The following is a 21,861-nucleotide window of genomic DNA, read 5'->3' on the forward strand; positions in this document are numbered from 1 at the left end:
CTGGTTTTTTTTTTTCCTTAGCTTTCATTCTTGACAGACTTTTCTAAAAGAGCTGGTAAAGGACTTTAATGGAAGGGGAGGGAAAGAAGGAAAAAAAGAAGGGAAAGAAGAAAAGAAGGAAGGGAGGGAGCATGGCCCAATTGGCTAGTTCCAGTTGGGTCCCTGGAAGCTCCTACTATTATGCACGGAAGTTGTTTGTCTTTCATTCTTGGAGAGGACCATAATATCATCAGGAAGATGATGCCATGACTTGCAAGTGAATTGGATTTAAGTGAGGGACGGCTGTGCAAAGTCACCAAGCTCGCTTTCTCCTCCAGAGCTCTCTGGGTCCAGTGGCAAGATGCCCTGCTGCTATGTGCCACGCACTATATTAAGCATACCTCTGTCATCTGAAAATCATATCACCTCAAAGTGGACACATTAAAGAGTCTCCATTCTCTTGTGCCCCTTGAAGAACAGGTATATGCAGACTACACTCAAGGCCATGCACAGCCTCTGAAAAGAGAAAAGCTTGTCATGTTCTTTCCATTTTCAGATTTGAGTGATGGATGCAGAGTATATGAGATGAAGGTGAGGGAATGGTATGAGAAATAATGTGCAGACAAGAGACAGGAAACAATTTGATTTTCAGTTGATGGCAGTACTTGATTAGAAATACTCATGGCACAAGTCTAAGGCAGCTGCCTTGTAGATCACTATGACTTTAGCAGGCAGTTAAGTGTTCCATTTATAAGCTTATAACTGTCTTGTCATTTTGACCAATATCTTCACATTACATGTTTACAGCCTGGTTATGAGTTTCCCCCTTATAGTGAATGTGTATAGGTAAAACAGTGGGAACTACAGATAATAGCCAAGCGTCCTTAGATTTATCCTATGGTCTACTTTGAACTTCATCTTGCTCAATAGTTTTCTTAAATTCAATTTTATTAATTTTTCCTTTGGTTTTCAATATTTCTAATTTAGTGTTTAGTTGAGGATTTTTAAGTTGTTCTTTTTCTGGTGTTTTTAGTTGTATGCTCAATTCATTAATCTCCTCTTTTTCTATTTTATTTATGTAAGCATTTAGAGATATAAAACTTCCCCTAAGAACTGCTTTCACTGCATCCCATAAGTTTTGGTATGTTGTCTCATTATTGTCATTCTCTTGAATGAAATTATTGATTGTTTCTGTGATTTGTTGTTTGACCCGATCATTTTTTAGGATTAGATTATTGAGTTTCCAATTATTTTTTAGTCTATCTTTCCATGGCCCTTTATTGCATATAATTTTAATTGCATCATGATCTGAAAAGGATGCATTTAGTATTTCTGCCTTTATGAATTGGATTGTGAGGTTTTTATGCCCTAGTACATTGTCAATTTTTGTGTATGTGCCATGTGCTGCTGAGAAAAAAGTATATTCCTTTCTGTCCCCATTCAGTTTTCTCCAGAGGTCTATTATACCTAACTTTTCTAATGTTCTATTCACCTCCTTAACTTCTTTCTTGTTTATTTTGTGGTTAGATTTATCTAGTGCAGAGAGGGGGAGGTTCAGGTCCCCCACTAGTATAGTTTTGCTGTCTGTTTCTTCCTGTAACTCCCTGAACTTCTCCTCTAAGAATTTGGATGCTATACTATTTGGTGCATATATGTTTAGTAATGATATTACTTCATTGTCTATGGTGCTTTTTAGCAGGATGTAGTTTCCTTCCTTATCTCTTTTGATTAGATCTATTTTTGCTTTTGCTTTGTCTGAGATCAGGATTGCCACCCCTGCTTTTTTTACTTCAGCTGAAGCATATGTTCTGCTCCAGCCTTTTACCTTTGCCTTGTATGTGTCACTCTTTTTCAAATGTGTTTCCTGTAAACAGCATATTGTAGGATTATGGTTTTTAATCCATTCTGCAGCCCATTTCTGTTTCATGGGAGAGTTCATCCCATTCACATTCACAGTTATGATTACTATCTGTGTCTTTTTCTCCATCCTTTTCCCCCCCTATTTATGCTTTTCTTTCTCCTTTTTCCTTTCCCCCTTCACTAGTGTTTTGCTTTTGACCACGCCTCCTTCAGTCCCTCCTCCCTTTTATTATCCCTTTCCCTTTTCTTCCCCTTTACTTACTGCTTCTTCCCTCCCTCTTTCCCCCCTCTTTTCTTTCCCCCTCCCTTTTCTTTCCCCTTTTCCCTCCTACTGCCTATAGGGCAAGTTAGATTTCTATACCTAACTGATTATATTATGCCCTTCTTGAGCCAAATCTGATGAGAGTAAGGTTCAAACAATGCTCACCCCCCTCCTTCTTTCCCTCTGCTGTAATAGGATTTTGTGTCTTTTCCTGTAATGTAATTTACCCTTGTCTGCCTCTTCCTTTCTCAGTACATTTTCTAAGATCAGATTGATCCACTTATTTGGATCCATTTAACCCACTTGATTAGATTTTTTTTTATCATTACATCAAAGTCAACTAATATCCACCCTCTTTATGTATACTCCTTTAACAAGGTGTAATAACAATACAGTTCTCAAGGGTTGCAAGTCTCATATTCCCTTGTAGGGGTTTAAACAGCCCCCCCATTAACAACATATTGTATCTTCTGTCCCATTTACCTTTTTAAGTCCTTCTTGAGTCCTGTACTTGAAGATCAAATTTTTTGTTGAGCTCTGGTCTTTTTATCAGGAAAGTTTGGAAGTCTCCTATTTCGTTGAATATCTACCTCCTCTTGAAAAATGATGCTCATTTTTGCTGGGTAGTTGATCCTTGGCTGCATTCCAAGCTCCTTTGCCTTACGGAATATCATGTTCCATGCCCTGTGGTCTTTTAATGTAGAAGCTGCAAGGTCCTGTGTAATCCTGACTGTGGTTCCATGATATTTAAATTGTTTCTTTCTGGCTGCTTGCAGCACCTTCTCTTTCATCTGGTAATTTTGGAATTTTGCTATTATATTCCTTGGCGTTGTCAATTTGGGATCTCTTTCAGGTGGTGATCGGTGGATTCTTTCTATGGTTATTTTCCCTTCTGGTTCTAGGACTTCTGGGCAGTTTTCCTTTATGATTTCCTGAAAGATACTGTCCAGGCTCTTTTTTCATCATGATTTTCAGGTAGTCCAATAATTTTTAAATTGTCTCTCCTGAGTCGATTTTCCAGGTCGGTTGTTTTACTGATGAGGTATTTTACATTTTCATCTATTTTTTCATTTTTTTGTTTCTGTTTGACTGATTCTTGCTCTCTCATAGAGACATTAGTTTCCATTTGTCCAATTCTAGTTTTTAACAGATTGTTTTCTTCTGTTAGTTTTTGTACTTCCTTCTTCAACTGGCCAATTGTGTTTTTTAGGGACTTGTTTTCTTCAGTGTACTCTTCTGTTAGTTTTTGTCCTTCCTTCTTCAATTGGCCAATTGTGTTTTTTAGGGACTTGTTTTCTTCAGTGTATTTTTTTTCCAATTGGCCAATTGTATTTTTGAAGGACTCTTCTACCTCTCTCATTTGACTATTAAAATCCTTCTTGAGCTCTTCTAAGAAGGCTTTTTGGGCTTCAGACCAGTTCATATTCCCTTTTGTTGTTGCAGATATGGGTTTGTTAACAATGTTGTCCTCTTCAGAATTTCTGTCTTGATCTTCACTCTTCTCATAATATGAATCTATGGTACGTTTCTTTTTACTCATGGTGTTTCTTTATTCCCTGGCCTTTAAAGAGATTGAGCTCTCCTGCTGGGGAACAGAGGGTACTGACCCAAGCTTCTTGTGTTGGGAGCCTAGGTCTTGGTCACTGGCTTTGTGTGCTGGGGCCTCTTATGCTGGCAGTTGGAGGCTGTAGGTTTCTGGCAGCTTACCTCTGTTGGGCTGGAATCAGCAAGGCTGGAACTTTCAGGCAATTCTAGGTTGCCTGCTTTTCCTTTCCTTTAGCTTTTTTCAGCTCTTTTTAGATGGGTGCTGCAGGGTGTTTGTCTGCCTGGGGCCCCTGTAATGTTGCCTTCCTTGTTTCTGCTAATGCACTGGGAGATTCCTTTGCGTAGGGTGCCGAGGCACCTGGTGGTTTTCTGAGCTGGTCCCTGTTCCCGCCCTCACTGAGGCACTGGAGGTCCAGGTGTTGGTGTTTGCCTGCTCTACCACCTGGGCTTCAGGATTTCTTCACTTGGTTCTGACAGCTCACCTGGTGTTGGGTGGAATCAGCAAGGCTGGGGCTTTAGGAAGCCTTTAGGTTGTTTTCTTCACCTCCTTTCAGATGAATGCTGCAGGTGCTTATCTGCCTGGGGCCCCTTGTAGTTGCTGCTCCCTTATTTTTGTGAGGCACTGGGAGACCCATTTGCTGGGCTGCTGCAGCTGCTCCCGTCTTTCTTCCAGTTCAGCTGTTCCAGGGTTTTTTTCTGGTGTGATGTTTTCTGGGTTTTCAGAGGTTGATAGGGGAGAGGGAAAGCTACTACCTTTTCACTCCTCCAGCTTGGCTCCTGGAAGCCTCCATTTGAACTTCATCTTGCCTATAGGAATGTCATCATCCTACAAGATCAAATCAGCCTGGGTTCTCTGAATGGAGGGTGGGGAACCTTCTTCAATAAGGAGGGCTTCCAGGCGAGCTATTTCTTCATTCTGCTTCTCTTTCTGTCCCTTTCCCCTTTTCAGTGTGTTTTTGTGTGTTGTCTTCTCTTATTTGATTGTAAGCTCCATAAGACCAAGGGATCTATATCTTATTTGTATCCCCAGAACTTAGTATAGTTTGTTTTTTATTGACTGACTGTCCTGAAATACTTCTTCAGCATGTTTTTCAAGGAAGGTGATGAGGGATTTAGGCAAGTGGAGATTTTTCAGTTAGTGTCCACAGAAGTAAAATAATTCCCCTTTTCTGTTGTTGATCAGGTAGATGATACTAGCTGGGTTTGGTGTGGTTATATTTTTGACCTCCAGATTCCAATAGGGTGGCTAGCACAGGCCTTTCACACACACACACAACACACACACACACACACACACACACACACACAAACACACATTTATTACCCAGTCATTTCAGTCATGTCTAATTCTTTGTGATCCAATATGAGGTTTTCTTAGCAAAGATACTGGAGCAGTTTGCTATTTCCTTCTCCAGCTCATTTTGCAGATGAAACGGAGGCAAACAGGGTTAAGAGACTTGCCAAGGGTCAAGAAAGCTGGTGTCTGAGGCTGGATTTGAACAAGAAGATAAGTCTTTTGACTCAAAGTCTGGTGCTCAATCCACTGAGCCACCTAACCTCCTATGTCATTGAATACCAACTTAATAAAAACCCTATTAAGGGTTTGTTACTCTAATTGATGAGGTAAGTGGTCACCTAGGGTCAGACTTTTTGAAATTAGAGCCAATGAGGTAGTTGATCCATAATGACATGTTTGTTCTCCCTCTCCAGATTTGTATCATTTTCCTTGATGATTTTATGGTTAAAGTAGAGCATGTTATTATTCAGATCTTATTCAGATCTAAATAATTCTCACCATTTCCAGCCATGTAAAATTCCAGGAGGGAAGACTCTGATAGGGTGGCTAAGAAGGGAATCTCTGACGTAAGTATTTTTGATTCAAGTTTGTGTAGGTGGTAGCTGAAATAGTTTCTCCTCACATTTGAAGTATTCTTCAAGGCCATAGTGGTCAAAAGCTATTGTCACTTCGTTTTTCTTCTTCTTTAGAGGGTGAGGTATGACTCCATGTGACTTCCACATCTTGGATTGAATGGTACTTCTTTTCAACAGTTTTCTCTGAAGGAGTTTAGGTGGCTCAATATGCCTGATATACTTTGCAGTTTTGTGTTCTGTTTCTCTTCTGTTTCCTCTGACTTTTAAAAACTAACTGTGACATTGTCAGGGTGGGGAGGTCTTTTCCTCTCTTTCTTGAGTGGTTACCAAGCATGTTTTTTTGCGATGTGACTCGGTATGTCACCAGCAAGGTTTTTAGCTCTTGTTTTCATGTGAAGTTTCACAGTCTCCAGACCTCTTCTGAGAAGAGGTATAGCCTTTTGGAAGAGACCTTAAATATTCTACTTATACCCGTTTTACACATTACTGAAGATCTTCTTCCCTATTCATCTTGGCCTCCCTACTTTCTTCAAGTCTTTGTTGAAATCCCACCTTCTATGGGAAGCCTTTGCCATTTCTCCTTAATGCTAGTGCCTTCCCTCAATTTACCCATGTCTTGTTTGTTTGTACAAGATACAAGTGTCTCACCCATTAGATTGTGAGCTTCTTGAATGAAGGGGCAGTTTTTGCCTTTCTTTGAATCTCTAGCATTTAGCACAATGCTTGGCATGCAATGGGTGCTGAATAAATGCTTATTGACTTGACTCCGAAAAATCCTTTAATGCATCTGTGCCTTATTGTAATCATAGAACATGCATGATTCCCCATAATCTTTTAGGAATGATATTTTACCTCAAAAAGTTTTGTGCATGTACATGAACCTTCATGATTACCTTCTCAAAATGAAATGAAATAGTTTTGTCTTGGTCTACATTTCAGTCAGTAAATAAGTATTTATTTATTGACTAGTTTTCTCATTTTATTTTATTTTTAAATTTTATTGATGTGCTTTGTTTTTGTATTAATTTACAGGTTTCTCTCATTTCACAAGAAGTCTCATAACAAAGTAAAAGAGTTAAGTAAAACTAATAAAACAGTTACCTCATCTAAAAGAGCATGCAATATTTCACATCTGTAGCACCTCCTACCTTTCAATTTAAAAAAAATTAACAGAAATATATTTTCTCTTCTTCTCACCCCCATGCCACTAGGCTTATATATAGACATTATTCTGTAATAAATGTGTGTAGTCAAGCAAATTAAATTTCTTCAATGGTTTTATATAAAAATATATGTCTCATTATCCATCCTAAATCTATCACATTTCTGTCATGGAGAGTATATTTTTCATCATTGATATCTGAAATCACGAATGTATTGATTATAATTATGATTATGATTATATATAAATATAATTATGATTATAATTATACATAAATATAATTGCAGTTATTGATTACAGTTATAATCATGAATTGTATTGATTGTAATTCTTATAGTTTTCAAAGTTGTTAGTTTCAGTAGCATTGTTATTACTGCATAGATTCTGTTCATTTCACTTTTTATCAGTTTATGAAAGTCCTCAAAATTGTTAATTTTTATAATATTGATATTGTAATGTATTCTTTTTAGTTCTCCTTATTTTATTCTGTATCTTCTCAGACAAGTGTTTCCATGTCTTTTTGAAATGATGTTTCCTAATTTCCTTTTTTTTGCATTTAAAATTATTTAATATTTTATTTTCCCCCAATTACATGTAAAAACAATTTTTAACATTCGTTTTTAAAACTTTGCGTTCCAAATTCTCCACCTTCCTTCCTCCCTACCTCCCTCATTGAGAGAAGGCAAGCAATTTGAGATAGTTTATACGTGGGTAGTCATGCAAAAAATATTTCCATATTAGTCATGTTGTGAAAGAAAACATAGACCCAAAAAACCCCTCTCAAGAAAAATAAAGAAAGTAAAAAAAGTATGCTTCAATCTGTATTCAGACACCATCAGTTCTTTGTCTGGGGATAGATAGCATTTTTCATCAAAAGTCCGTCAGAGCTGTCTTGGATCATTGTATTGCTGAGAATAACTGAGTCATTTACAGCTGATCATCTTGCAATAGTTGTTACTTTGTACACAGTACATTTCATTTTCTGTCAGCTCATGTAAGTCTTTCCAGGTGTTTCTGAGAGCATCCTGCTCAACATTTCTTATAGCACAATAGTATTACATCACAGTCACAAAGCATAATTTATTCAGTCACTCCCTAAATGATGGGCAATCTCCCAATTTCCAACTCCCTGACACCAGAAGAGAGCTGCTATAAATATTTCTGTACATATAGGTCCTTTCCTCTTTTTTTTTAATCTCTTTTTGGATACAGATGTAGTAGTAGCACTGCTAGGTTAAAGGCTGTGCACATTTTTATAGCCCTTTGGGCTTAGTTCCAAAATGTTCCCTGGAATGGTTAGATCAGTTCAAGGCATTATTTTCTTTGTTTTTTTTTTTGTGTGTGTGTGTGTCTCCTTTACCAAGCTATTGATTCTTTTTTCATGATTTTCTTGCATCACTTTCATTTCTCTTCCCATTTTTTCTTGTGCCTCTCTTAATTTTCAAAATCCTTTTTGAGGCCTTCCATGATCTGAGACCAATTCATATTTTTTCGTGGAGGTGTTGGATGTTGGAGCTTTGACTTTATTATCTTCTTCTGAGTGTTTGTTTTTATCTTCCTTGTCACCATAGTAACTTTCTAGGGTCAGGTTTTTTTTCTGTTTGCTCATTTTTCAGTCTGTTTCTTGACTTTTAACTTTTTGTTGAAGTGGGGCTCTGCTTCCAGGGTGGAGGGTGCACCGTCCCAAGCTTCAGGAATTTTGTGCAGCTGTTTTCAGAGATAGTTCTAGGGACCTGTAAGTTTTCAGTTCTTTCAAGGTGGTATAATCTAAAGAGAGGTGTGTGGCCTGTTCCATGTGAGTGACCATAAGCACTCTTTTCTGCACCGCACCTGTGACAAGGATCCCTGCTCCACTGTGGCTGCAAGCTCTGCTGTGCTAGTGTTCCTTCTTGCCCTGGGACTGCCACCCAGAACTGAGACCCAGATCTGAGTATGAGCAAAGCACCAGAGTCCTACCCCTAGTGCCAGCAAAAAAACGCCTTTAATCTCCTTCTGATCAATTGTTCAGCCCCCTTACATCTGTGGACTGGAAGTTCTGGACTGTGCTCCATTCTCATCTAGGTGCAACAGACCTTTTCTGCTGACCTAAGTTGTCTTTGACTGGAAATTATTTCACCCCATCCTTTTGCGGGTTCTGCCACTTCAGGAATTGTTCTATGGTATTATTTAAAGGTGTTAGGAAGGGTTTTGGGGAGAGCTCAGGTGAGTTGCTGCCTTTTCTCTGCCATCTTGGCTCTGCCTCCCTATTTCCCAATTTCTTCTAAATAAGTATTTATTAAGCACTTGATATATACCAGGCACTATACTAAGTGCTGGGGACAAAAAGAAAAGTTCCCTGCCCTCAAGGAGCTCATTAGAATTAAGAGGGATTGGGAAAGGTTTCTTGTAGAAGGTGGTATTTTATTTGAGACTTGAAGGAAGTCAAGGAAGTCAGGAGTCAGAGATGAAGGAGAGCGTTTCAGGTATAGGGGACAGGTATTCAGGAACAGCCAGTGTCTCTGGATCAGAGGAGTCGGGGAGAAGGTCAGGAGTGTGCTCCCACCCTGTTGGCTCCTGTGCCTGACTGTTGGATGAAATATTTTGTTTTTGTATTTCCTAAATTTTCCCCTGTATCATTCCCTCCCTCCCTCCTAGAAAACACTTTAGCAAAGAAAAAATTTTTAAATGAAAAAGGAGAAAAGAAAAATCAGTAAAATTAATTAATATATAGAAAAAATCTGAAAATATGTGTAATGTTCCATGCATGTGGACCTCCTACCTCTGCAAATGGAATGAAGGATGGGAGGAGGTATCTTCTTATGTCTTCTTTGAAGCCATGCTTGTTCTTATTTTGGGACAAACACTTCGGTTATTTTGTGTTGTGCTTTCCATTTATATTGTCGTATTCATCGTGTTTACTTGGCTCTGTTTACTTCACTCTGTATCAGTTCATATAAGTCTTTCTACTCTTTTCTAAATTCATTATAGTTATTTCATACAGTATAGTAATAGTCCTTTACTTACATTCATGTATCTCAGTTTGGTTAGCCATTCTCCAGTTGTTTGCCACTGACTTTGTTTCTGATTCTTTACTACCATAAAAATGCTGCTATAAATATTTTGATGTATATAGGGCCTTTTTTTATCTAAAAGTGAATTGAGTCTGGTTGGCTGATTGTTCTTCCCTGTATCACTGTGAGGTCAGGCAGTACAAGTGTTATTATATTCATCTTAAAGATGAGGGGACTGAAGTTAAAAAATGTGAAGGACTAGCTTAGAGTTTAGAAGTATCAGAAGGTCTTAAAGAACTTTTTGAGTCTGTATTCAGTGTTCTTATCATTTATGTCATGCTTCTCTGTTCATGGATATATATCACATCCTCTCCATACCTTATCAGTGAGACTTCATGAATTGCTAGGGCTAAAAATATTCATCAGAATAACCTTCTGGAGGCGAGTCTCCCTGTATTTAGCTAGTATGATCATGCTGTGGCACCCTGTCTTGGATACTCCCCCAACTTGCACTTGCACTCATGGGTTTGATCCCCGGAAAACAGTTTTTACCTTAAGGTCTAGGGTTACCCTTTGGGTAGCTTCTCTTACTACTATAGCTCGTGAGCCTCCATTAGTACATTTTCTGTTAGGAGTCGACCAGAAGACATAATTGGCTTTTAGGAAAGACATTTACTAAAACAGCGTAGAAAGAACAGTAGCTACAAAACATTTCCTCCATAAACCAGGATTATGCTCCCCCCAAATACACACTGTGTTCATGGAAAGAGTAGGCTCAAATTGAGGAGAGGATAAAGAAGAGAAATTTTATAAGAATACCCTCTCCCCAACCCAAATTGTTACGTGGGTCTGTTGTGTCAGACACTGGGTTTTTGTTGACACACAGGTTTCAAAAACAGCAAAATAAACATTAGAGTTAAACAAGAACTTTGGCAACTTTATTACCATAAGTGTGATCCTTGTCTTATGACTTTGGGTGTAACTTTGTTCTCCTAAGTTGGAACTAATGTTACACTAATGTAACACTAGAATCACTTTAAAAAAACCTGTTGTTAAAGGCTGTGTTACTCAAATGCTCTGAAGTGGATATGCGATCTCATTAGTTTGGAATAAATCTATTATTCATTTATTTTTAACATTCATTTTTTAAAATTTTGGGTTCTGAATTCTCTCCCTCCCTCCAATCCCTCTATCACCCATTGAGCAGGCAAACAATATGATATCAATTATACATGTGAAATCATGCAAAACATATTTCCATGTTGTTAAAAAAAAACAAAAAAAATGAGTGAAAAAATTATACTTCAGTTTGCACTCAGAGTTCATCAGTTCTTTATTGGAGGTGGACATCATTTTTCATCATGAGTCCTTCAGAACTGTCTTATATCACTGTATTGATTAGAGTTGCTAAGTCTTTCACAGTTGATCATAGTTACAATATTGCTGATACTGTGTACAGTGTTCTCTTGGTTTTAATCACTTCATTTTACATCAGTTTATATGTCTTCCTAGATTTTTCTGAAACCATCCTACTCATGATTTCTTATAACACGACAGCGTTCCATTACAATTACGTACAACTTGTTCAGCCATTTCCCAGTGCATGGATGTCTCTTCAATTTCCAATTCTTTGCCACCACAAAAAAGAGCTACTGTAAATGTTTTTGTGTATATATAGGTCCTTTTCCTTTTTACTTTGATCTCTTTGGGATATAGACCTATATTGTTGGGTCAAAGGATATGCACAGTTTTATAGCTCTTTGGGCATAGTTCTAAAGTGTTCCATCCTGGAAAAGTATTAAAACAGACTATTTACTGAGTACCATCTTAGTTCTAAGTACAGAGAGATACATCATGCACCAGTGATAAATTTTTTTTGGCCATGACAACCAGTAAAATGAAGAAAAGGCCATTTAAAACTGATTTTGTTCAAGAAATTAACTTAAAAAAAGAACTCCTCCCAACAGGTCAACTCATTAGTGTTTATATAAGGAACACTGTGACAGTAAGCAGATAGGCAAGTTGTGAAATTAACTGACTGAAATCACGGCTCTAATTCTTGCTATCCCCCCAATTTATATCTTGAATGATTGGTATAATGATGTTATATTTGAAGTTTTGATGGTAAAGTAGAGTTTGGTTGTAATGTATCAATATGTTATTGTGAACCAGGGCAAACTGAGTGGTGGAATTGTCTTTCCAGAAGTAAGGAGAAGTCATCTGCAGTAATAAAAATTGTTAGAGTTAACTCTGGCTGTGATCTTTCTCACAGCTAAAATATTATAACTGGTTGTTTGTATCTTTGTTATTATTGATTCTGTCATTAATAAATGGTATGGCTAGTAATTTTAATATTGAGATTAGGAGCTTCAATACACAGATATGAATGACTGCTTAGATGGAGGTGGTATCTCCAATTTATTAAATAATACCTAATAAACTGGGGAGTTCAAGCTAATTGACTAATAAAAAGGTTGCAATTTCATTAATGAGAAAATATCCAAACATAAGCCTAGAATATTCTAGAATTTGGGATGATGAGCATGAGTATGGTTATGAGTCAAATAGCAGGTTGAGGGATGGCCAGCAATTGAAGTTGGTCAACCCTGTGTAACTCTGCTACAGTAAGTAGTCTGTCTCTGTGTAGAAACATCATGGTATAGTTTATGACCTTAGACAGATCTCTTCTTTCTGAGCCTTAGCTTCTCTATTTATAAAATAAGAACAGTAATCCCTTCCCTACATCTTTTACAGGAATGTTGTGAGAATCAAATGAGATAATGATTGTGAAATTAATCAGCAAGTATTTATTAGGGTCTACCATATGTCCAACACTATCCTCAATGCAGGGGATAAAAATATAATGAATGAAACCATCCCTATATTCAAGGAACTTATATTCTAAAAGACAAGACAACAAAGGCATTTGTAAGTATACACATAATACATGTAGAGAGAAAATATAAATACAAAGATATTAAATAGAAAGTATTTTGAGAGGTAGGGCACTGGCAATTGAGGGGATTAGGAAAGGTTTCATGATGTCCTTTGAAAACTGTAAAGATCCATACAAATACCAGGGCTTTCTATTATAACGATAATAAAAGCACATTCCTATAGGCTGTAAGAGGCAGCTAAGTGGCTCAGTGGGTAGAGCTTTGGCCTGGAGTCAGGAAGACCCCAGTTTAAATCTGACCTCAGGCATTTACTAGCTATATGAGTTACTAGCTGGGCAAGACATTTAACCTCTGTTTGCTTTAATCTACTGGAGAAGGAAATGGCAAACCACTCTAGTATCTTTGCCGAGAAAATCCCATGGACAGCATTGGTGTCATGTAGTCCACGGCATCATGAAAAGTTGGACCCCACTGTTTAGTTAAACAACTAAACAGAAACAAATAGGCTATGAAGTTTACAAGGCACTTTTATGACAATAGTTGAGTGAGTACAAGTAATACGTCCCTGTTTTACAGCTATGAAGGAGAGATGTAGAGTGATCTGCTGTAGGCCATACAGCTTGTTATTTGCAGATTAGGATTTGAACTCAGGTCTCTTGATTCCTCTGCTACTAGATTGTAATGGGTTGGCAGGAGCATACTGATGCTTTTTGCTATAAATAACCTTTAAGCAGTAGAACTGATTTTACTAAGTAATTATGGCTAGTGCTAGATGAGCGGTTGAAAATAATAAATTTAGCAGCTAAATAATAGCGAATAAATTCTGAGTTTCCTTAAATTAAATGACATATTTTTCTGGGTGACAGGCTTCCACATCTGAGGTTCTGGACATGACATCAGTTATTTTTGGTGAGAAAATTCTCATTATTCTGAAGCTGTGTACCATGGCTAGACTTGTTTTTTAGTCTCATCTCCAGAGCAGTCTGCTGGCGTGGATACAGAAAGAAACCTTTTCTATGGGTCCAACTGTATTCCAGACTTGACTGCTGGGGAGTTACAAAGTTCATGGCCAAGGATGATGCATACCCTAGCTGTTCAGAGGCACCAGAAGATCTAGAGCTGAAGGAGACGTTAGAAATCATCTAATGTAATTACCTCATTTTACATAAGAAGAAAGATAATACCCAGAAAAATTAAATGACTTTCCCAAGGTCATATAGTTATCCTTAGATCAGCCCTGAGCCTTGAAGCTTGTCAGGTCCTACAGATTGAAATGGATTGGGCTGGAATCAGCATTTCACAGGCCTTAAATGATCAAGGAAAAAGATAGTAGAATTTCCTCTGACTTAGAATCCTAGAATTTAAAAGTCAGAGGATACCTTGGAGAGCACCTAGTCTCACTTCCTCGTTTTACAAGTAGGGATGTTGAGGCCCAGAGTGGGAAAATGATTTATTCAGGGTCTCAAAGGGAAATTAGTGACATAGCCAGGGCTCAAACCCAGGTTTTCTTATTCCTGGCCCATGGCTATTTCTGTTGCCATCTGAGATTGTTCCTTTTTTTTTCTCTCTCAAATTCATCTTTGAATCTCTCCACACACCATAAAGTTATATATAGGATTTGCTCTATTGTTTCACCATAAAGGCAAATTTGCCTTCCACTGTCATGTAGGTTTACTTTTATTGTCTAGACAGAATTAGAGCCAATGCTTTCATATTTTAACAGTGATTGCTCTTCTTAACTAGTCAGTACCCTTGTAAATAGCTGTAGTTTTTATTTTGTAATTTGGGTCAAAATGTTGGAAACATTCTTCTGTGAATGTCATTCCTATTCCTGTTATCTTGCCTTGTTAGAAAATTGCCCTTCTCTAAGTGGGAGGCTGTCATTATCAAGACCAGTTTTCACAGGACTGTCAGATACTCATTATCAGGAGTGAGAGTTTATTCTATTTGAGAGAGACAATGTACTAACTGAAGGCCATCAGAGTGGGATGACAGCAGCCCATGTGAGGAGAAACCACAGAATTTATTCAATTGAATTGATGTCCCACCTTCAAATTCAACTTATTTCAAACTAAGCTTAATATTTCACCCTCTATCCAACCTACTCTGCCTGCTGATTTTGCTATTTCTGTCACTGAAACTATCATTCACTGAAACTCGTGTTTGAAACCTTGGTGTTATCTTTGATTCTTCCCTGTCCCTTCTCGTATCTACTGAGTTACTAATTTAAGGAGGCATCTACCTCCAAAACATCTGTCACATGTCACCTCCTCTCTTTTTCTACTACCACCGACCTGGTAGATTTTTCTTGACCCAATTCTTTTTTTTTTTTTTTGGGTGGACAATGAGGGTTAAGTGACTTGCCCAGAATCACACAGCTAGTAAATGTTATATGTCAGAGACTGTATTTGAACTCAGGTCCTCCTGAATCCAGGGCCGGTGTTCTATCCACTGCCCTACTTGACAAATTCTTGAGGAGTACATGGAGTTAGGATGGTTCTGCATAACTGGGCTGAAACATTGTGAATCAGGGTATATGAGGAGAAACTTTGACTAGAAAATCTACTCTTGTGGATTAGCCAGAAGTGTAGATTTTGTCATTCAGAGCCAGGAGTTGAGGAAGGAGAGAGACCATTGTGGTTCCTAGTACTAGATGCAAAGTCAGGAGGTCAGAGGTTAGTAATACTTTAGAAGGGGCAAGCTTCACCAAGACTGGTCAGAACATCAAGGAGTATTCTAGGAGAGTGGCTGCTTTAAGCAGGTTTCATTATATTCTTATTCCTTTTATCGGCTATCCTGAAAACCCTGAGTGGAACTTTCTGGTTCTTAATGGGCTTAGTCTAGCTAAAGCAGATCTGGGTCTCCTGAGAATCAAGGAGACCCCTACTCATCTACTGGCTGTTTGTGCCTGCATCTAACATCATCTTTCTGTCTAGAATTGACAAAAATCATAGAATGTTAAAGCAGGAAAGACTCTTGTAGATGAACTGATTCAATCTGCTAGTTTTACAGAGAAAGAACCTGAAGGCCAGAGAGGGGCAATTACCTGCCATGGATTATATAGCAAGTTAGTGGCAGAGCCAAGATGTGAGCCCAGATCTCCTAACTCCCAGGGCAGGGTTCTTTTCGCTACACCTCACACTGCCTCCAAACTGGAATTCTGCTGGAGAGTGTCTAGGTCTCGGGGGCTTTGTTGGCCCAGACTCTGGAAGGTGAACTACTCTTTCATTGGAAGGGACTTTCCTATTGTAGTTATCCAAGTTGTTTATCCTTTGTGACCCAGTCATTCCCTGGGAATGGATCGGGGCTCCTGACTGTGGTAGAAAGTCCTCACAGTTCCAACAAAGAAACATTTGCTGTGGGTAGTAGAAATGCCAACATGACCCTAGTGGATGACTTTATTGACTATCTTTCCCAGATGGTAGACGTCCCCTTGATGTTCCTGTCCAGGAGTGGTGTCCCAAATCTGGTGGTGGCTGAGGCTAAAACTATTGTTCGTTCTCTGCAGATGTGATGAAAAACCAGGTCAAGAAAGTGACTTTAGGATCAGTCCTGGCAAAGAATCTAGGTTAATTAAAGTTTAAAACCCAGATAATTTCCACAGAGGCTTGGGAGCTCTGCTTCCATCAGCTGAGTGCAACTATAGTTTCCACCCAGAGAGAAGAACTGGAATCATAGAACCACAGAAAGTTAGATCTGGAAGGGCCCTTAGGGGACATGTAGCCCAACCCCCTCTTTTTACAAATGAGGAAATGGAGGCCCAGAGCGGCCAAAGGACTTTGCCCAAGATCACACAGCCAATAAGAAGCTGAGATGGCTCTTTCCACTGTGGCAGGAATCAACCACCAACTAAATTGTGTTTGAAGTGGGTCCCTGACCTTTAGGCAATGTGCTGCTTTTCCTGGAGAGGAAGCTTTTTAAGCTGAGTTATGACTTCAAGCCACATTTAAATTCTCAGCTCCAGACAGCTTTTACTGCCTGGGAAACCTCATTGGAGCTGAGAATCTAGGTCGGCAGTTTATAAGACAAGATTGTGTTCACTAAATGGACTATGCAGGCCCTAGGCAGTAGATGATGCATTTGGGGGCAAGAAGGTATTTATTTGTTTGTTTGGCGGGGGAGAGGAGGGAGGGAATATATTTCACTGCAAATGCATTTCTTTGACATCTGTCTCATGTTGTAGTGCTGTTTTTGTCCTGGGCACTGAATAAAGCTAATAAATGAGAGATGAATTAATAATCAAGGATTTGATCTGCAAAGTCTGTTCATTAGAAGTGGTATGAAAGAAAAGATTATCAAAGAGAGGCTTCTGGTTCTTGAAGAGTCTCTAGAGTCTGAGGCTATTACTAGCTATTTGTGGGCTGAAACACCTGAGGCCTTTATTGGGCCTGTGCTTCTCTGTAACCAGTCTGAGCATCTTCTATAACAAGAAAAAAAAAATGAAACCTCTCAATTATATTAGAATGTTGTAGTTTACAGATGACTTTCCTCACAACAGCCCTGTCTATGAAGCAGGCAGGGCAACTATTTTTATCCCCATTTTACAGATGAGGAAACAGAGTTAGAGAAGATTGCCCACCCCTCCATTTCTGACTTTTATATAGCACTTTGTAGTTTACAAGGTATGTAACATGTATATTATCTCATTTGATTTTCATACCAGCACAGTGGCATTATTGTTCCCATTTTATGCATGGGGAAACTGCCACACAGAGAGGTCAGTTGACTTTGTCTATAGTCAGCATACTAGTAAGTGTCCAAAGCAAGACTTAAAACTAGACCTCTTGACTTTAAGTTCAAGGAGCTTTACATTATACCAGGTATGTACCAAGGGATCTAGGAGGCATAGTAGATAAAGCACTGGTCATTGGACTTGGAGTCAGGAAGACCTGAGTTCAGCTCCAGCTTCAGACACTCTCTGAACATAGGCAAGTTATTTATCTGCTGCCAGCCTCAGTTTCCTTATTTGTAGAATGAGGATAATAGAACCTACCTTACAGGGTTATTGTGAAGATCAAAGGAGATATAAAATTCTTTACAAACCTTAAAGCACTATATAAATGCAAACTATAGTTTGCTGAAATAGTAGAGTATGGCTTTGTGAGTAGGAAATATGCTTTCTGACCTTTTCTGTGCCATATCCAGGGCCATTGTCCCTACATTGTCCCTGCCCTCATTATGCTAAGGCATTGGGTTCTAACCCTGCTGGAGGTCGATGGCAAGTAGATGGGCAGAACAGGTTAGACTAGGGATGGCCGCTACCCAGACCTTCCTGAACAGGGTCCTCGCAAAATAGAATTCTGGAAGAATGGGTAGAGCATCTGGGGTGTTGGGCAGTAGTTAAAAGGCAAAGATACAGGCAGATGGTTGAGGTCAAGAAGGTTCTTACAAGGGCAGCTGGTGGGATTTTACTAACTATAGTGAAGGAACAATTGGGTAGGAGGGAGCCCACCCTGCTTGGACCTGTGAAGACTGCATAGTGTCCTCATCAACCTCCATAGCTTAGTGCTTCTAATACCAGGGAGCTGGGGGTAGTGAGAGTCGGGAATTCTGGCAGGGGTTTAGGGCAGTAAATGTCTGGTAATAGTAGGGGCATGATTTGAGGGAACATGGGTAACAGATAGTAGGAATACCGCAGCCTATGCTGTGCTTGGATTTAGATACTTTTTCTTAACTTGTGACTCCCCTATTCCTTCACTCATTCATGGTTTACCTGGTTACTGAGAAATCACATGGCTCTCTTAATTGTGCAATCTCTGCCTTGCATTGGTATAGCCACAGTTTGCAAAATAAAACAAAACAAATACAACCTTATGTTGCATTAATGGAGACAGAATGACCAGAGCAAGGGAGATCATAGTCCTACAGTCTGAACTGTTCAGTTTTGGATGGCACATTAAAAATTACTCTAATTACTATTACAAAATGAATTTTACAAGAAACACTAATTAGCTAGCTACTAAACCAGTCACGGGACAAATCTAGAACTTCTGAATTAAAACCATTTGCAACAGAACTAAATAGGAAAGAGAAAAAAATAATGTCATGCATTTTAACAAAAATAAAAGCAAACAAACCAACACACGAGCAGACAACAAATATATTTGCTCTGTCTCCTTCTGAACTAATAGGAAGCCCTTTTTCTCAGTCCTCATCCTTCTTGACCTCTCTGCAGCCTTTGACACTGTTGGTCATCTCCTTCTGGACACTCTCTTCCCTTCTAAGTTTTCATGACACTGCTCTGTGCTTCTCTTCCTAGCTGTCCAACTGCTCCTCAGTTGCATCCCCTAAGGTTATGTCCTGGGCCCTATTCTCTTCTCCCTCTATACTCTTTTACTTGAATGATTTCATCAGCACTTATGGATTAAATTATCACCTCTCTGCAGATGTTCTCAAATCCATTTTTTTTTAATTTCAAAAGACTTTTATTTGTGGTTACTCTAAGACCAAAATGTCAGGAAACAGAAAACTAGCTACTGCAGAGAAAGCATTCCATAATAAAGAAATAGTAACTTTATTCCTTCCTTTCCCTATGGTATATATAATTTCATCTTATGAACATTTAAGGGTAGGTTGCCATGTACAGAAAAATGACATATTTTACAAGACACTCATAATTATGCCCCTCCCCTGTTCTATCCTTCACTGGCAGTCACTGAGGTACCCTGTAGTCTCAACGATAAGACTGTCTCAACCATAATGACACTATAACATTATTGGAAAGCTCTTTGCCCAGTGAAATAAAAATATTTTAAGGTGGTATTCTACTTCCCTGCTATCTACTAGGAAAGATGATCTCCATTTTCCACTAAATATGATTGGAACACTCAATATGGAGGAAAAAACCCCACCATCTGAAATAACTAAATATTTCCTAGTTGTTGGTCACAAACTTAGAAATGTTCAGAAGTGAGGTAAAGCTCAATACGTGGCATGGTGAGTTGTCTCCCAATTCAAATTAGAAAAAGAGATGATTTGTTACCCAGTTAAAGAAGTCATACTCCTAGCACTGGCTCTGAAGTCAGGAGGACTTGAGTTCAAATGTGACCTCGGACCAAACACTTGACACTTACTAGCTGTATGACCCTGGGCAAGTCACTTAACCCCAGTTGCCTAAATAAAAAAAAAAGTCATACTCCTGCAATGCAGCTTTCTCTCACTCTCTCTAGTGAGTGGTGGTCAAGATTGCAATGGGTCTAGCAAAGATTTAAATCTCAAACAGAACGTGTTCCTAATCAGCCAGCAGAGCCCCAAGGCACTTCAGTGACATGAATAGAATGTACATTTAGTACAGACAATCTCAGGACTACAAGGCCATTTTTCTTTTAACAAGTCTACTGACTTGTTATCAGGTATACTAACAGCCTGAAGACTTCTGATTTTCATCACATCAAGATGTTTGTATTGGTTGCTGTAGGGAGACTTGGCTGGCAGATCAGTATCCCTAAGTGAGCTGGTTCCTAGTGTTACCTTGATGGGAAGGCTTGGGGCTGGTGAGTATAAGGTAGGAATTTCTTGCCTGAAGGGAGAGCTCTTTGGTGAAGGAAAACTCCTTTAGGAAGCAGGTTTTTGGTCTCATCTTCAGGGATAGTTGGAAGCACCATGACACTATCTCTAGTTTTCCAGTTCACAGGAGTAGCAGTCTGGTATACCTTAATCTGAGGGAACTGACCATGCTGAACATCTCATCAAGGTTTCTGGTAGGAGTTGCTAGATAGAGGATAGACAGATTCATCTTATCTGGGCCAAAAATATATACCATACCAGTCATGCCAGGCATGACCATCCCACCCATCCAGGTCTGACATAGCCAACTAGATAGCAAGGTCCCAATTATAATCATTAACAAGGCAAAGGGGGAAGGGAACAAATATTATTAAGTACCTGCTAAGTGCCAGGCACTGTGCTAAATGCTTTACAGATATTATCTCATTTGATCCTCACAACAACCCTGGGAGATAGGTGCTATTATTATCTCCATCTTATAGTTGAGGAAACTGAGGCAGAGGGTAAGTGACTTGTTCACGGTCACATGATAAGTATCTAAGGCTGAATCAGATCTTCCTAACTCCACCTTGGCCCAGTGCTCTATCCATTCGCTGATAGGGAAAGGCAGCTTCTCTGTTGGTTCATCTCTGTTGTATACAATGATATTCTTACTCTAGGCAAGATGGTCCTGGATAGAATCAAGGGAAAGGGCTTAATTATCTTAATCATCTTAACATTTCACTTGGCAAATTCTAGTGCCAGCTTTGCAGCTTATCCCAGCTCTTTTGTGCAAACTGGAGTAAAGTCTTGAGAGTGGAAGAAAAGAATGGCTCATGAGTCTCCTAAAAAGTCATGGGAACAGATGCAGTAGACTGTTGTTTCTGCCTTGAAATTGGGGCCAGGCTGCTGGGAAGCAGACCCCCAGGCATTGTGATCGCAACAGCAGTGAGGAGGAGGAGAAGAATCAGGAGGAGGAGGAGCTGGAGCAAACATGGGCATTTTCAAATCTACTTATCCAGCCCTAACCTCTTTCCTGACTTCTAGTCTTGCATCTCCAACTACCTATTGATCATCTTGATCTGGATGTCCTGTAGATATCTTAAACTAACACATTAAAAACTCAAGTCATTATCTTTTCCCAAAAACCCTGCCCTCCTTTCTAGATTCCCCATGGTGAGAGCATTGCCATCTTCTCAGTCACCCAGGATCACAACCTGGGTGTCATCCTCAATTCCTCACTTTTTTCACCCCCCATATATAATCTATTGCCAAATTCTGTTAATTCCACCTTCACAGCTTCTCTCCTATATGCCCCCTTTTCTTCTCTGACACTGCCATTGGCCCTATGCAGGTCCTCATCACCTCATGGCTAGACTATTGCAATAGATTTCTGGTTGGTCTCTCTGCCACAAGTCTCTCCAGACTCCAATCCCTCCAAAAGTGATAGTAGGGCGACATGGTCAGACTGGTGGTTTGGGAAAATCACTTTGGCAGCTGTGTGGAGGATGTACTGGAGTTTGGAGAGACTATTCAGTATATCCTTGTAATTCCTAAAATGAGGTGGCTATTGTCTGGTGGCTGAAGCAGAGCACCACTTAGTGGGTAGCTCAGGTATTGCTTTACCTCCATGCTATTTAATGTAATGACACAGCTTTACAAAAACAAACAAAAACAAAACCCTTTAAAATTCTGAACTTAAGCACTAAACAAAACAAGCATTTCTATATATGTAACAGAACAGGAAAAGAAACGATTGTACATGAAACTGTGAGTCTCTATTATTGCCTTGCTTTTAAAATAGATGAT

The 21,861-nt window shown here is 39.1% G+C and overlaps 1 pseudogene; it reads right to left on the reverse strand.

Moving 5' to 3' along the window:
* LOC110197359 (peroxiredoxin-6-like) overlaps positions 1-21,054 on the reverse strand; it is a 33,395-nt pseudogene extending 12,341 nt beyond the window's left edge.
* Between the last annotated feature and the right edge of the window lie 807 nt (positions 21,055-21,861).

Source organism: Phascolarctos cinereus, unplaced genomic scaffold, assembly GCF_003287225.1.
Source record: "Phascolarctos cinereus isolate Bilbo 61053 unplaced genomic scaffold, phaCin_HiC Scaffold_2;HRSCAF=192, whole genome shotgun sequence".
Lineage (NCBI taxonomy): Eukaryota > Metazoa > Chordata > Mammalia > Diprotodontia > Phascolarctidae > Phascolarctos > Phascolarctos cinereus.